Genomic DNA, 15,199 nt, shown 5'->3' with positions numbered 1-15,199 from the left:
TCCATGGAAGCAGACAGCACTGATCTTCAAGCATTCAAGCATCGTAAACTACTGACTGAATTTTCTTTTCTCTAGCCAGAAGAAAAGGGGGAATGTATATACTCTATACAATGGAGTTGATTGTATAGAAAAAAACATTGCACTTCTTAAACTCAGGTTAAAAGTAGACTCATGGCATTGAGCAGAAGTCTGGGATTGTTCATATAGGAGGGGGATGACAGAGAAGCTCATGAAACAATCTGAACTGTAGTATTTATTTTTAAATAACAGCATAGCTTTATGACCTACAAATTCATATTATAACTCAAACTAGATTAAGGTCTTAATCCTAAAATTAAGGTGCTACCTGATAAGGTCCTTGAGAAACAGATATTGACTAAAGATTTTTTTTTTGATAATTCACATATTAGTTTCATGTAAATAAGCACCCCTAGAGGAGCTTGAGTATGCTTTCACTAAGAATTGCTCAGCCAACGCTTTCTCCCTAAGAGCACAAAGGTTAAAAAAAAAGTTTTTGCATTGTTGGAGTGATCATGGATTCTGAATTAGGGAGACTTTCCTATCACAATAAAAGAAATGGACGCGTGGACCTAGCATCAAAAACATACAAAGGGGAAAATACCGTTCTGGAGTGGGAGCTGGAAACTGAGATTATCCACCAGTCAACTAACTGTGGGAAAACCCAAAACAGTGAAAATAAATCAATAGGTAGGCAGATTAAAACAGCAAAATCGTGAGCTCCTGAGCTCTACAAATTCATTTGGAAAGAAAAATCTGGTGATTCTTTGAAATATGGATTTTGTAACACAGTCCCCATAGCTGACCCAAAGTCAGAATTGTGGGGTTTCTCCCTTCCTCCGAGTTTCTTTTTTAGGTAAGTTTTTCTCTCGTTTAATAAAGTCCACTTCAGATTCCACAATTTGGTGGAAGAGGAGGAATCATGACAACAGGGTTTATTGTCTGCACCCGCACAGGGCTGTTTCCATAGGGAGCTTTCTCCCCTAAGCTAAATGGTTGGCCGAGGCAGGGATCCAGGAGGCGGGCTCTGTTGAGCCAGAGCTCCACATCACTGCACAGGAGAGCAGGAAATTGCATGGCCTTGCCCCTCCGATGTGTTCTATAGGCTCACACAGGAACTGAGACTATTTCCTCGGCTGTAACCCAAAGGGAAAAAAAGTGAAGCTGTTAACACTGGGGTGTGCTGTGGTATGGAGAAGTCTTGGCAAGCAGGGAAAAGAAGTCAAGAGGAAAAATACAGCTTTACTGACCTAAAAGGCAATAAGTGACATAGAAATAGGCAAAGTCTTAAATGGAAGGCACTTACTCAGCTTCAATTATCTACAATCACAGAAAGTAAGAAATGCACAAATCCCCTTCACTTTGCTTGGCATCACGTCTTTGCACTTAAACTTGAGCAGTCATGCATATATGACATTTAGATTGTGGGAATTTCTTCAGATGTACCAATGAAGCCATGTTATAAAGAAGTGGTTTAAGAAGAGGTAGAGACCTGGGTCTGAACTGGAATTCTGTCACCATGTGAGGTGCTTCTATTCACCCATATCTGCTTCTTTTCCACTTCAGATGGGGCTTGCACGTCTCTGTCACCTTGACATTAGGCACGGCCATAGGTCTTGTTCTGGCCAATGAAATATGAGTGAAAAATGATGTGTGTTACTTCGAGGTAGAATTGTTTGAGGGCTCCTGCAGGATTCTGCATCTTTTATCCCCTGGGCTCAACAATCAGCAACATTCCAGATGGTGGTGCTTTCCTTAGCCTGTTGTCCAAACTAAGGACAGCATGGAGCAGTGCCCCCTGCAGACTCATGATGGACATGAACACAAATGAGGAACAAACCTTTGCTTTTTGAAGCCACTGTGATCTGGAGTTTATTGGCTATCACAGCAAAGCTGGCCTATACTACAGCCATAGAGTGTCTATGTGACTTTGGGAAAGCTCCTGACATGCTCCATCCCTCAGTTTTCTCACCAGTAAGCTTTCAGAAAATGGCACCTTGCTCACCCTCATAATAAGAGCTACACTTTAATAACTATCTACACTGTGCCAGTCACTGTCTTCCCTTTACCTATGTATCTCTCATCCTCACGCCAATCTTATAGATGAGGTGTTATTGATCTTTTTATAGATGATGAAACCAAGCCTCAAAGAGGTTTACGAGCTTAATGAAGGTCAACCAGCTTGTAAGTAATAAGAACCAGATCTTTCTGATCCAGAGCTCTTACTTTTCCCACCATGCCTACTCCCCTAAAAGTAGTAATTAAGATAAACATCTTAACACTAAAGAAACAAATAAAAAAGGAATAAATTATTTAGTTTTAAACCATCATCTTCTTCTATATACATGACATCTTTCTCACTAAAGACTTGGTTTTAATGATTCCAGCTAAAGCCATACCCAGAAATTCCTAATCTGAGGTTGCAAACTTCTAAGGGTTTATTAAAGTAATAATATGGGTGTGCAAGCTATTCTCAGGATTCTGGAAGAAAAAAGTATACTTGCAGAGGGCAACATGGCTAAGCTAAATAAAAATAGCAATTTTCTTTTTTATCAGAATTTATGGGTCATCTCACTGTGGTCCATTTAGCTTTCTCTTAGGACAACAATATTTGTTATCATTCCTGAATAAAAATGCAGTATTTGTCAAAACATTATGTTTATGATGATTAAAAAAATAATATACAAGGAGCTCTTGGTTATAAAATGGTTGTTAAACACTATTATATCCCAAACCTCAGATTTTGACTAGGACAAGCCTAAATTTACTTTTTTCCATCGTTTTGCAACTTAACTCCTAATGACCCAGTTTGTCCCCCTAGAGTCCAGAGGGGTACTGAGAAGCTGCACAGCAGGAAACATAGATGACACCATAAGAGGATGGCAAAAACTGCAGTATTAGTAGAGGGACCAGCAGGGAAGGGAATTCAGAGGAATCCAGGAGCGAAGCAACTCCTCTGTAGTTAATTCGATAAAAGGAAGAGCTGACGGATGAAATGAAAGGGACAGAATCAAAGTAACTTGTCAATTTGGGGGATATGATCACGACACCTAGAGTTTGGGAGAGGATCCATCTCAGAGGCATTTGCAAGAGATCTTCGTAGGAAATATGAATCAGAATGAATGAGAGACAGTCAAGTGGGGTTCTTTGGCCATCCCACCCTCCACCTCCCGCTTCTGGAAACTGGCTACTCATTTTCGGACTGATTAAACTAAATGTGCTCCAGGCGTCCCCAGAGCAAACACTGTTAAATGTGTTTCAAAGAGACCTTTTGTCCAGATTTCTGGAGGACAGTTTCAGGCCTTGTCATCAAAGCAAATAAGCAACTATACTATAGTCGCAGCAACAGTAATGATAATTAAAGAAAAAATATCACCGAATATGTGCCGAGTGCCAACTTCTGTAATAAATACTTTAAATGCCATGTTTCATCTTACACTCAAATACTCTTATTTCCCCCTTTTAACAGAGAAAGGTGCTGAGAAGCAGGGAATTGGAGTAATTTGCCCAAGTCACAGGCTTGTAAGTGGTGACACCTTCTTAGCAATGGCTCTCAGCCCCTGTGTTACATTGTCCCCTACATCGTGGCTGGGGATGAGCAAAACCACAAATGGAGGGTGTCATCAAGAAGGCAAAAGGAGACTTCCCTCGTGGCGCGGTGGTTAAGAATCTGCCTGCCAACACAGGGGACACGGGTTCGAGCCCTGGTCCAGGAATATCCCACATGCCGCGGAGCAACTAAGCCCGTGCACCACAACTACTGAGCCTGCGCTCTAGAGCCCGTGAGCCACAACTACTGAGCCCGCGCGCCTAGAGCCCGTGCTCTGCAACAAGAGAAGCCCCCGAAATGAGAAGCCTGCTCACCACAATGAAGATTAGCCCCTGCTCGCCACAACTAGAGAAAAACCTGAGCGTAGCAAAGAAGACCCAATGCAGCCAAAAATAAATAAATAATAAAAATAATTAACTAATTAATTAAAAAACAAAAAAAGAAGGCAGAAGGGAACTGGTGTCTATCAAGTGCTGCCAGTGTGCTAACCACCCTCACACACTAGCTCATTAAATTCTCACAATTCCAGGGTTGGGGGAAGGAGAGGTATTATTCTCATGGTACAGGTGAGAAAATTGAGCCTCAGGGAGATTAATGCGTTGGCCAGCTAAGTAGACAAGGTGAGACACAAACCAAGGCAATCTAAATCCACATTTAATGATGCTGCCTCTATAGCAAGTTGATTCTGATTTGACCTCAAAAAAAAAATTATTTGCCCAAATAAAATATCAAGATACCTGAACCAATTGCAGTTCATATAAGAAATACCTAGACGTTTGCTTGGAAACTCAGTATAAAGCCATTTTGTGACATGGCAACTAAGAAATCAATGTGATACTGGTGTATGTTCTCAGATGGACAAGTTCTTCTGTGTTTTTCACTGATCTGATCACATCTGGAACACTGTGCCCCCATGATAGAGTTCTATCTCAAGGTGCTAATGTCACTGCATTCTCCAAGTTCAGAGGCAAGGCCCAAGCTCTCTGCGTTGTGTTCTGAAAGCCCTCTTCATTTGGTTTAAGGTAAGGAGAAAGTGTTCCCTCTCATCCATGGTAGGTAGTTGTGGAAACAGGGAGAAATCAACATCTGTATAGTTTTATTCAATGAAATCTTCACCACCAGCTTCTTCTTTCTTGCAATGAATTGTCTTCCTTCTTTTACCCTGGTAGTGAGTGAGTGATGGGCTGATGCACATCCTATAAGTGTGCCCAGCACTTCTTTCTAAGAAGTGTCTGGGACGTCCATGTAGGGTCACGAAGGCTGGGCACAGCATGCACAGTTCCAGAATGTACTGTTCACAGACCATGATGTGAATGGTGCCCCCTGCAGTTGTGCGGCTTGGCAGTCCTATTGGCACGTATTGCTTTGTTCTCTGTCTGTGGGACCTCTGCTGAAATTAAAATACAAAAAGACTGTTTCACTTACTTCTAGGTATTATTGTATTGATAAATTTAACATTCCAAAATAATAGAGTTGCAATATCAAGTGTAAGTTTAGCAAAATGGTGAATACTCTGGAAACCATTTCATAGGCGAAACCACTGAGATAACTGGTGATGTCTAAGTTAAACATGATAGGACTATGGAAAGTATCAATGTCAGCAAATATCTGAAAGGATTTCATACAGTAGAGAGAAGAGCCTGAGAAGTTTCATGGGAGATAATTAGAAGAAGAATTTATAAGATGATTTTTGGCTTAGTAAAAGAAAGAACTTTCCAGAATCAAACAACAATTAGAAATCCTACTGCAACAACCCTATGAGTAGGAGCACACATCACACCCATGTGTGTCCACAAATGGAATGGGCAGTGTTTGATGGTAGAGAGCTCATTATCTCTAGAAATCAAGAAGAAGAATCAGAAATGTTTTAGAGGAGATCCTCACACAGAGTTATATTAAACTAAACGGATTATAAGGTTTCTCCTAGGAAATCTTAACTCTGTGAATGCATGCTGGTGGCAATCTCCTATGATCCTCCAGCCCTGGAGGAAGGAAATTCCTTCACTTCCCTCCTGGAAGGAGGTTGAGGTCTTATATAAAGTGCTTGAACCAACCCTCATATGTCACAATTTCAAAATTTCTGTCAGATCTTCTGTAACTAAGCAAATAGACACAGAGAGTAGATGTTTTAGTAAAGGACCTATATTTTTCATTCCTGGAAGACCCAAGAATCACAATTTGAAAAGGGAGTGGGAATAGAAATAAGGAACCTAACACCTCTCTGTATATTAATGAGTTCTGCTGATTCCACTGTGTCCAATCTAGAATGTTTTTCCTCCCCTTAAACCAGGAGTCAAAAACCCAAAAGAGGAAGAAAAACATAAGACACTAGGGGTGACAGGCCTGTAGCAGATGAGGTCATATGGTCTGTCTAAACCTGGGCTCCAGAGCTCAGCTGTTTGTTGCCTTCTAGAAATGCCTTGTAGAACTTCCAAAGAAGCTAAAATGCCAGATGTTTTTGGTGAAATTTTCTCATTCTTAGAACATTATGTAAGCGAAACAAAAATTATCTGTGGTTAGAATTCTGCCCGCTGGCTTCCAGTTTATGACAGCAGATGAGGACTCAACTGTCTCTGGAAAAGAAGGCTTGTCCTTCAGAGAATGTGGGTGGGAGGTCCGTGCATGCATCTATGTCTCCACGTGAGCCAGCAGACGTCTACTGGGTGACTGAAGATAAAGCAAAGTACGACCAGCTGTACTGATGGGAGGATCTAAGGAAGGATCCATTAGGGTTACTCCCCGACGTGAGACTGCTCTGCAGGATTCGAAGGGCTACATGCCATCCTGCACTGTCCTGCTGGAGCCCCTGAACGTTCCTCTCTCCACCCAAAATCACACTGGGGGAGACCACTGGACCCTCAGGCGATTCAAGCCCCTGTAGGTGGGGAGTACATCTTCCCCAAAGGCTACATGAAATTTCTCAAGGCCAAGTTTGACAAGAAAGACATTCTCAGGAAGAAGCAGAGATCTTAGGAAGTTCAGCGAAGATAGAAACTGGGGATGACCACCAGGAGACCCTCGAGAATGTTTTAATTCCTTGGATGTTTTTCCCTCAGACTGGGGGAAAAGTCATACTAACTGTATAATTTTAAGTGTCTTTCCCTGACTAAGGTATAACCCTTTAGTTCACAGCACATCTGACTTCAGCCCTGTGTTTAGATGTAAGCTCTGACAGCTTGTTCATATGGATTTTAGTTTCGATAGAATTTTGGTTAAACAACAGAGCACTAGAAACACCAAAAAAGTGACAGGTGCGGAATAATTCTGTTTAACTGTATGAGGGAATGTGTTTAAAAAGAATAAATGGAGAAAGAACAGAATTTGAGATACGGTTAGATTGTAAAGGTAATGGATATTATATACAGATATTATAATAATCTATTTTCTAATCCTGTGTGTTCCCTAAAATTATAAACAAGTCTCAGAGAGGCAGTCCTCAATTTTCTAGATTGAGAAGAAATGCGGTGACTAACTCCAGGGCTTATGCATTGTTTTTCACTTACCTAGTGAAGCTTGACACACTCAGCTATTCAGAGAAATCCATCAGCGTGGAAAGGCAGCCACATGACGAAACGGCCGGCCAAGTCAGGCCAGATGGCGTCCAGCCTGAACCGCCCCTGCACACAAATGGGTGTCAGACAAGGTCATCAAGAGACCCTAAGCAATCCAGCTTTCCCTGCCCGGGGATGGTCAATGATGCAACAAGAATCGTGAACATCTGGGTGAGAACGTGCAGCTGCGCCTCCCCAGAGCTCTCTGGTCCCGTCAGACGGCTGGCCTCCACTACTGTCTTTGGGGCAGGCCAGCTCTGAGTGACTGAGTGCTAATGACTATGAACTGGAGGCTCATACACCTGAGGTTGTATATCTGGTTGTCAATCATTTCTCAAAGTTGGCACCACTGCACAGGCTGACAATTAGCCTGAATAAAACTAAGGTGATGTTTTTAGTTGCCCCAGGCAAATCGGGCAAGCAACCAAAAATTACCATCAATGACGTGGAGTTAAAAGTCATATCCAATTCCCACTGCCTGTGTAGGCGGCTTGCTATCTATTAACAGGTCCTCTGCTCTGCTTTTCTGTGGTTCTTTGAACAGTCGCCAGTAGTGGAGCTCGTTATCAGAACAATGAGTAACAACCCATTTTAATAAATCCAGCTTATTTGGGGGAACTTGACAGACAGGATTTGAGGTGATAAAGCATCTGCTTAGAGATAAAGACCAAAGTGCAAGACTGCCCTGCTGTCCAGCCTCCTCTGTGGGTGTAAAATGTAGTTCATTACCATTACCTCCTGGAATAACATTAATTCCGCTCTGTACAAAACATCAAATGGCAGCGCTGGTAAACTTGTCAAGGAATAGAGCTACTAATCAGCAATTGACATAATATTTGACCTGCCTTTTTAGGAATTGGCAATAGTTACAGTTCAACAGCCATGGAAATGATGAAGTTTTGCAGAAGCGCACAAGAAAAATCTATGGAAGTTAAAATCCATTGCATAGATTGCTAATATTCTAACAGTGTTTGTGTAATAATGATCCAAACTTCTATAATTTTTTTAGGAAGAAAAGTTTAATTTCCTGCACTGTTTGGTTTCTTTTGTCAGCAAATAGCTCAAATGTAAGCTCTATAAAAGCCAAGGACAAATAAAAGGAGAGAATGTTAGGATTGAATTGAGGACATAAACTGCTGTAGGGTTTGCTTTCTGCACCTTAAGCTGGATAAAATCTTGGAATTTCCTTTCTCTCTTTCACTATCTTATTTTTTGCTACTTCTTTCTCACCAAGTCCATGTGAAGTTCATTAGAATAATAACATTCTTGATACCAATGCATCCAAAGTATATACTTTCAAGAAAACATATTTTGCCTGTCCAAATCGAATTATTTCTGGAATGGAAGTCACAAACTACTAAACAACTTATAATCTTGTGCATGTATTGAAATCAATAAACTTAGAAATATAGATTGCTAACACTGCCAGGAATAGAGACTGATCTTAATTTATGTAGTAAACATTATTCTTGTTGTCTCAAGGTGTCATCTTCCAAAAACTGGTTTTACCCTGTAATAGAAGAAAACTTTGACTTAAAAAAAAAAGTCTCATCTATCTGCCCAAAAAGGTCTAAGAGGTATATGTGCTCTTGATGTGATGACAGATTCCTTTACATCTTTTTCCTTCAAAAGAAAACTTTGAGCAGGGATCTGCTGGCAAACACATCCAGAGCTTCCTTAGAAGCACTAAGTCTGACTCCCCACTACCACAAGCCAGCTGGGTGCTGCAAACTACCAATTCTGATAAAGCCCACCCCTCATGAAGATCCTTCAATGCTGAAGGATGGGTGGTAGTATCTATAATTTCCCTGTCTGAGACGTGTGTTTTGGAACACGGAGATGGCTGAGAATGAAAACAGTGAGCTGTGGTTGCAGTTCACTGGTGAGGTGAGTCTTGCCCATTGGTAGAAATCGAAGGTATTTTTACGTCAAGTGCCCCCGCCCCAGCACTTACCTGCCACAGGGTAGATGCTGAACAAATGTTACTTTCACTTTTCTCCTCTAATACTACTTAATGTTCATATAGCATTTCAAAGAACATGAAGAGTATTAACATGCATTATCTTATTTGACCCTCACAACACCGTTTGGATATCAGCTTTATTTTTATGTTTGAAAATACAGACAATCTAAGAGGACAATCTATATAGCCCTAGGTCACACAGCTAGTCTTAGAATCCATAACCCTGATCTTCTGATTCCAAGACTCAATCTCTCCTTTACTGTTCTGAGCTGCAAGTATTTGGTAATGTGTATCTGGCCACTTTCTATCTTATTTTTAGAATTCTCTTCACTGTATGCCTTCCTACTTCGAGGGATCATTTATCATCTCCTTTGTTTCCTTTTCTGTTTGCTTCTCTGTGTCCCTGGTTCTCAGATTGTGAACGTATTGCAGGTATAATGTTCATAGGTCTGTGATTAAAAGTTCCTTATGCAGGATCTTGAGCTCCTCAAAGTTAAAGATACCCTACAAACAAAGCACATTTTATTCTGGGCCTTGTTCTTCTTTAAGCACTTTTGGTCAAATATCAAACACAATTTGCATTTTGCTTGTGAGATGGAAAGAAACAGTTGTGTGGCTATAGCTATTATTGTGCCATTACCATTCTGAGGTGTTGATTTCGTGCTTCACATTTTTCCTGTGTTCTTAACTTGATGTCCCGTCTTGAATTTTTATTTCACTCTAATCACTTTTTAAATTTGAAGTCTTCTTTTTACTTTGGCAGTTTCATTTGGAACACTACGTTTGAAAAAAATGTTCACAGAAAAACTGAAGGTTAAATCAGTTTTATTCTGTAAACAGTGCCTAAATTATCATCTCCTTCCCATAACAACCCAATTAATATGATAGAGCATAACGGAAAAGCCAAAAACCGTGCTGAAAACGTAGAGCTAGTGCGACACCTGCTGGTGAGGAACAAACTGCATTTTGTCAACAGCAGCAAAAACTATTTCAGACGACGGTCCTCCCGGATACATTTTATTCCAACAAACCTGTCTTTTGTGACTACCTGGTATGTCTCAGGCTCTGTGACAGATACTGGAACTACTGATAGGGCAAGATATGATCCTTCCATTCAATAATCTAACCATCTACTGGGGAAGAAATATCTGTCTGCACACCGATCTGTAGAGAGATTACAATCGTGTATGTCAGCACAATAATTAGGTTGGGGACACACAAGATGCTACAGGGGCCTACAGAAGCAATTTATTCTCATGATCAGGGAGGGCTTCACAGAGGTGGTGATGCCAAAGTCTTGAAAGATGAATAGGTCTTCTGAGGCAACTTTTAACTAGGACCAGTGTAGAATCCCAGAGCTGATCTGCAAATCAAGTTACTTTTATTTGTGTGTGAGATTGGGTGACTTTTCTAAGAGAAATAAGGGGGTGGAGGGTTGGTTGCATTTTTTTTTTGCCTAAGTCAGGGCAGGGAGGGGAGTATCCTATTTTTTACAATATTTTGGGGGGTTTTTTTCTATTAACATTTCCTTTTAGCCTTGAATTTTTACTAAATTTCCTCCTGTTTTTAAAATCTTGCTTCTAATCTGAGAATTTGAAATCTAAGTACTTAACACTACACCCATTTTTCCAAAGAGGTCAAGCCACTTTAACACCAGAACATGGTAAACAATTTGCAGCCATTCAAGAAGGGAAGGAAACAGGGCATACGGAGGGGAAGGGGCTGCACATTGGAAATCAGAAGTTATTTCAACTCACCTGGAGCACAGAGAGCATGGAGAGAGATGTGGCTGGAAAGCTGGAGAGGGCCCAATCCCAAGGGGCTTTGAAAGCTCAACTAAGAAGTGTGGGTTTATGATCTAGGCTTCAGGCACCACTGGAAGGAAGATGTAGCATGACAGTGATACAATCAGATTTTCTCATTAGAAAAATCACCCTGGCTGCACTGTGGAGGGAGGGAGGAAGACTAGTGAAGGTCAGGCAGGTGAAGTAGAAAGATGTTTAAAAGAGCTCTAGTGACATGAGAACCTGAATTGGGGCAGGAAATGTGGGGATGGGCAGAGTAGAAAGTGCTTTGGAAAGGAGCATCAGCCAATATTAGAGTAGGTCTGGATGTGGACTCTGGGAAAGAAGGATTTTTAAAGATACTTTATGCTTGTATGGCTAAAAAGAAAAAGAACATTTCTTTTCCTTAAACAAAGAGAGAAAACCCTGGTTCTTAATGCAGATCTCTTCTTTTTCTTTGTATGTGACGTTAGGAAAGAGTTAAAATATTTCTCATCATGTGAAAGCATAATTGCTCCACAAGCCAAGCATGCAATTTTACAAACTAAATTTGGAGACTTTCAAAAAATATTGATCACACCTGAAAACATTTATTGCATGCAATTTGGAAACAAGGGCCCAGAGACAGCAATTTGTATCAACAGTGCCTAAGTACTCCCATAAAAAGCACACCCACGATCTTTGGGAAATTCGGATCACCATAATATTTTTCAAAGGAAGGTTTAAAAATCTTAAATGAACAGCTATGATTATAAACTTAGAAATTACATATAACGCAAAAGAGACCATGGTTTCCCTTGCTGTCAAAGTAATTCTAAAGAATACATTTTGTCCATTGAGTATCAGAAAAAGGCATGCACTTATATTCATTTATTCTACAAATATTTGCTGGGTGTTTGGATGAATGAGCTGCCAAGAAAGATACAAATATGAAATAAAATATAAATCCCTCACCTTCCAGGAATGGATAGTTCAGTTTATTTTTCAAAATATCTGTATGTACACTCTACATACACATATATGTATGCATATATGCACACATATATGTATGTGTATGTGTACATATATATATATCATATACATCCATCAAACAATAGTCTTAAAACCATAAAGTGTGAGGAAATACTCTAGAAATAAACTAAAAATCTCTTCTTCAGTAAACATATTTGACCTGTGACAGTTGAAGAGTGAGAACAGATTATTTAATTCAAGTCTTTTTTATATAAAAACGTAACTTTACAGCTTTAAAGCATACCTTATACTTTTAACCATCTATACTACCTAACAATATAATGTCTCTCCTTTAATTGGGTACATTAAATAAAACATAGAAACTTTAAAAAAGAAGAAATAAGGTAACTGTTGGATTAACAACCTAAAGTTATAATATATATATAATATATATAAACTTCTTTGGGTACTACATACAGAAAATATGCATTTTTAAAATTGTTTCACTTAATACATTACGTGGTTCCACAAGAATAATCATTATACACAGTATTCTTTTCAGAAAAAGTATGTATTGAGTATATTAAAAGCAGCACAAAGGAGAATAAAAATTCGCAACATAAAGTGAGTCAATGTTGCTGGGTAATATGGTTATAACCATAACTTGCAAACATGTATCCTATAGTAACTAAACAGGCAATCTGAATTATTCTTGCCTGTAAAAATATTTGATCAAGAAATAAAAATTATGTTTATTACAAAGTCTATTTTTGAATCATCTGCTTAATATCTACAACATGTATTTCAGATGCTAATTTAAATGTCATCAGGTGGCATTTATTCATATTTTGGAATTTTACATTGGTCTGAGATGCAAGAATTGAAAAAAAACAAAACAAAAACTCCAAGTTTCTTATAAAAAAACAGTTTTGGCTACATTATCTTGATTTCTTTATCAAAATGTTTACCACATCCTGATCTATAAAGCAATGAGCCTTGGGGAGACCTTCAAGATGGTGGAGGAGTAAGATGTGGAGATCATCTTCCTCCCCACAAATACATCAGAAATACATCTACATATGGAACAACTCCTACAGAACACCTACTGAACACTGGCAGAAGACTTCAGACTTCCCAAAGATATATATTTTTTATTTTTTCCTTTTTCTATTTTTGTGAGTGTGTATGTGTACTCTTCTTTGTGTGAGTTTGTCTGTATAGCTTTGCTTTTACCATTTGTCCTAGGGTTCTGTCAGTCCCTTTTTTTTTTTTTTTAGTATAGATTTTAGCGCTCTTTATCATTGGTGGATTTGTTTTTTGGTTTGGTTGCTCTCTTCTTTCTTTTTTTTTAATTACTTTTTAATTTTTTAAAAAATTTTAATAATTTTTTAAGTTTTTATTTTAATAACATTTTATTATATTTTATTTTTACTCTCTTTTTTCCTCCCTTTTCTTCTGAGCCCTGTGGCTGACAGTGTCTTGGGGCTCTGTCCGGATGTCAGATCTGTGCCTCTGAGGTGGGAGAACCAAGTTCAGGACATTGGTCCACCAGACCAATTTATTGGTTATCAATATTTATCAATAAATACTGATATTATTTCATGTAATATCAAACGGTGAAAGCTCTCCCAGAGATCTCCATCTCAACGTGAAGACCCAGCTCCACTCAACGACCAGCAAACTCCAGTGCTGGACACCCTATGCCAAACAACTAGCAAGACAGGAACACAATTCCACCCATTAGCAGAGAGGCTGCCTAAAATCATAATAAGGTCACAGACACCCCAAAACACAACACTGAACGCGGTCCTGCCCACCAGAAAGACAAGATCCAGCCTCATCCACCAGAACACAGGCACCAGTCCCCTCCACCAGGAAGCCTACACAACCCACTGAACCAACTTTAGCCACTGGGGGCAGACACCAAAAACAACGGGAACTATGAACCTGCAGCCTACGAAAAGGAGACCCCAAACACAGTAAGTTAATCAAAATGAGAAGACAGAGAAACACACAGCAGATGAAGGAGCAAGGCAAAAACCCACCAGACCAAACAAATGAAGAGGAAATAGGCAGTCTACCTGAAAAAGAATTCAGAGTAATGATAGTAAAGATGATCCAAAATCTTGGAAATACAATGGAGAAAATACAAGAAACGTTTAACAAGGACCTAGAAAACTAAAGAGCAAACAAACAATGATGAACAACACAATAAATGAAATTAAAAATTCTCTAGAAGGAGTCAGTAGCAGAATAAATGAGACAGAAGAACGGATAAGTGACCTGGAAGATAAAATAGTGGAAATAACTACTGCAGAGCAGAATAAAGAAAACAGAATGAAAGGAATTGAGGACAGTCTTAGAGACCTCTGGGACAACATTAAACACACCAACATTCGAATTATAGGGGTCCCAGAAGAAGAAGAGAAAAAGAAAGGGACTGAGAAAATATTTAAAGAGATTATAGTTGAAAACTTCTCTACTGTGGGAAAAGAAATAGTCAATCAAGTCCAGGAAGCACAGACAGTCCCATACAGGATAAATCCAAGGAGAAACACACCAAGACACATATTAATCAAACTATCAAAAATTAAATACAAAGAAAAAATATTAAAAGCAGCAAGGGAAAAGCAACAAATAACATACAAGGGAATCCCGATAAAGTTAACAGCTAATCTTTCAGCAGAAGCTCTGCAAGCCAGAAGGGAGTGGCAGGACATATTTAAAGTGATGAAAGGGAAAAAGCTAAAACCAAGATTACTCTACCCAGCAAAGACCTCATTCAGATTCAATGGAGAAATTAAAACCTTTACAGACAAGCAAAAGTTAAGAGAATTCAGCACCACAAAACCAGCTTTACAACAAACGCTAAAGGAACTTCTCTAGGCAGGAAACACAAAAGAAGGAAAAGACCTACAATAACAAACCCAAAACAATTAAGAAAATGGTAATAGGAACATACATATCAATAACTACCTTAAATGTAAGTGGACTAACTGCTCCAACCAAAATACATAGACTGGCTGAATGGATACAAAAACAAGACCTGTATATATGCTGTCTATAAGAGACCCTCTTCAGACCTAAGGACACATACAGACTGATAGTGAGGTGATGGAAAAAGATATTCCAAGCAAATGGAAATCAAAAGAAAGCTGGGGTAGTAATTCTCATATAAGACAAAATGGACTTTAAAATAAAGACTATTACAAGAGACAAAGAAGAACACTACAAAGTGATCAAGGGATCAATCCAAGAAGAAGATATAAAAATTGTAAATATTTATGCACCTGACATAGGAGCACCTCAATATATAAGAAAAATGCTAACAACCATAAAGGGGGAAATTGACAGTAACACAATCATAGTAGGGGACTTTAAC

The 15,199-nt window shown here is 39.2% G+C and overlaps 1 long non-coding RNA gene across 1 annotated transcript; it reads right to left on the bottom strand.

The window, feature by feature from the left end:
• Positions 1-1,240: 1,240 nt before the first annotated feature.
• On the bottom strand, positions 1,241-14,997 carry LOC309611572. Its single transcript, XR_014234601.1, has 2 exons — positions 7,072-14,997; positions 1,241-4,958 (listed from the first exon to the last, which is right to left on the bottom strand). It is a non-coding gene; the product is annotated as an uncharacterized lncRNA (long non-coding RNA).
• Between the last annotated feature and the right edge of the window lie 202 nt (positions 14,998-15,199).

This window comes from Balaenoptera borealis, assembly GCF_965194805.1.
Source record: "Balaenoptera borealis genome assembly, chromosome: 1".
Lineage (NCBI taxonomy): Eukaryota > Metazoa > Chordata > Mammalia > Artiodactyla > Balaenopteridae > Balaenoptera > Balaenoptera borealis.
This window is presented reverse-complemented; position numbering and strand designations above follow the sequence as displayed.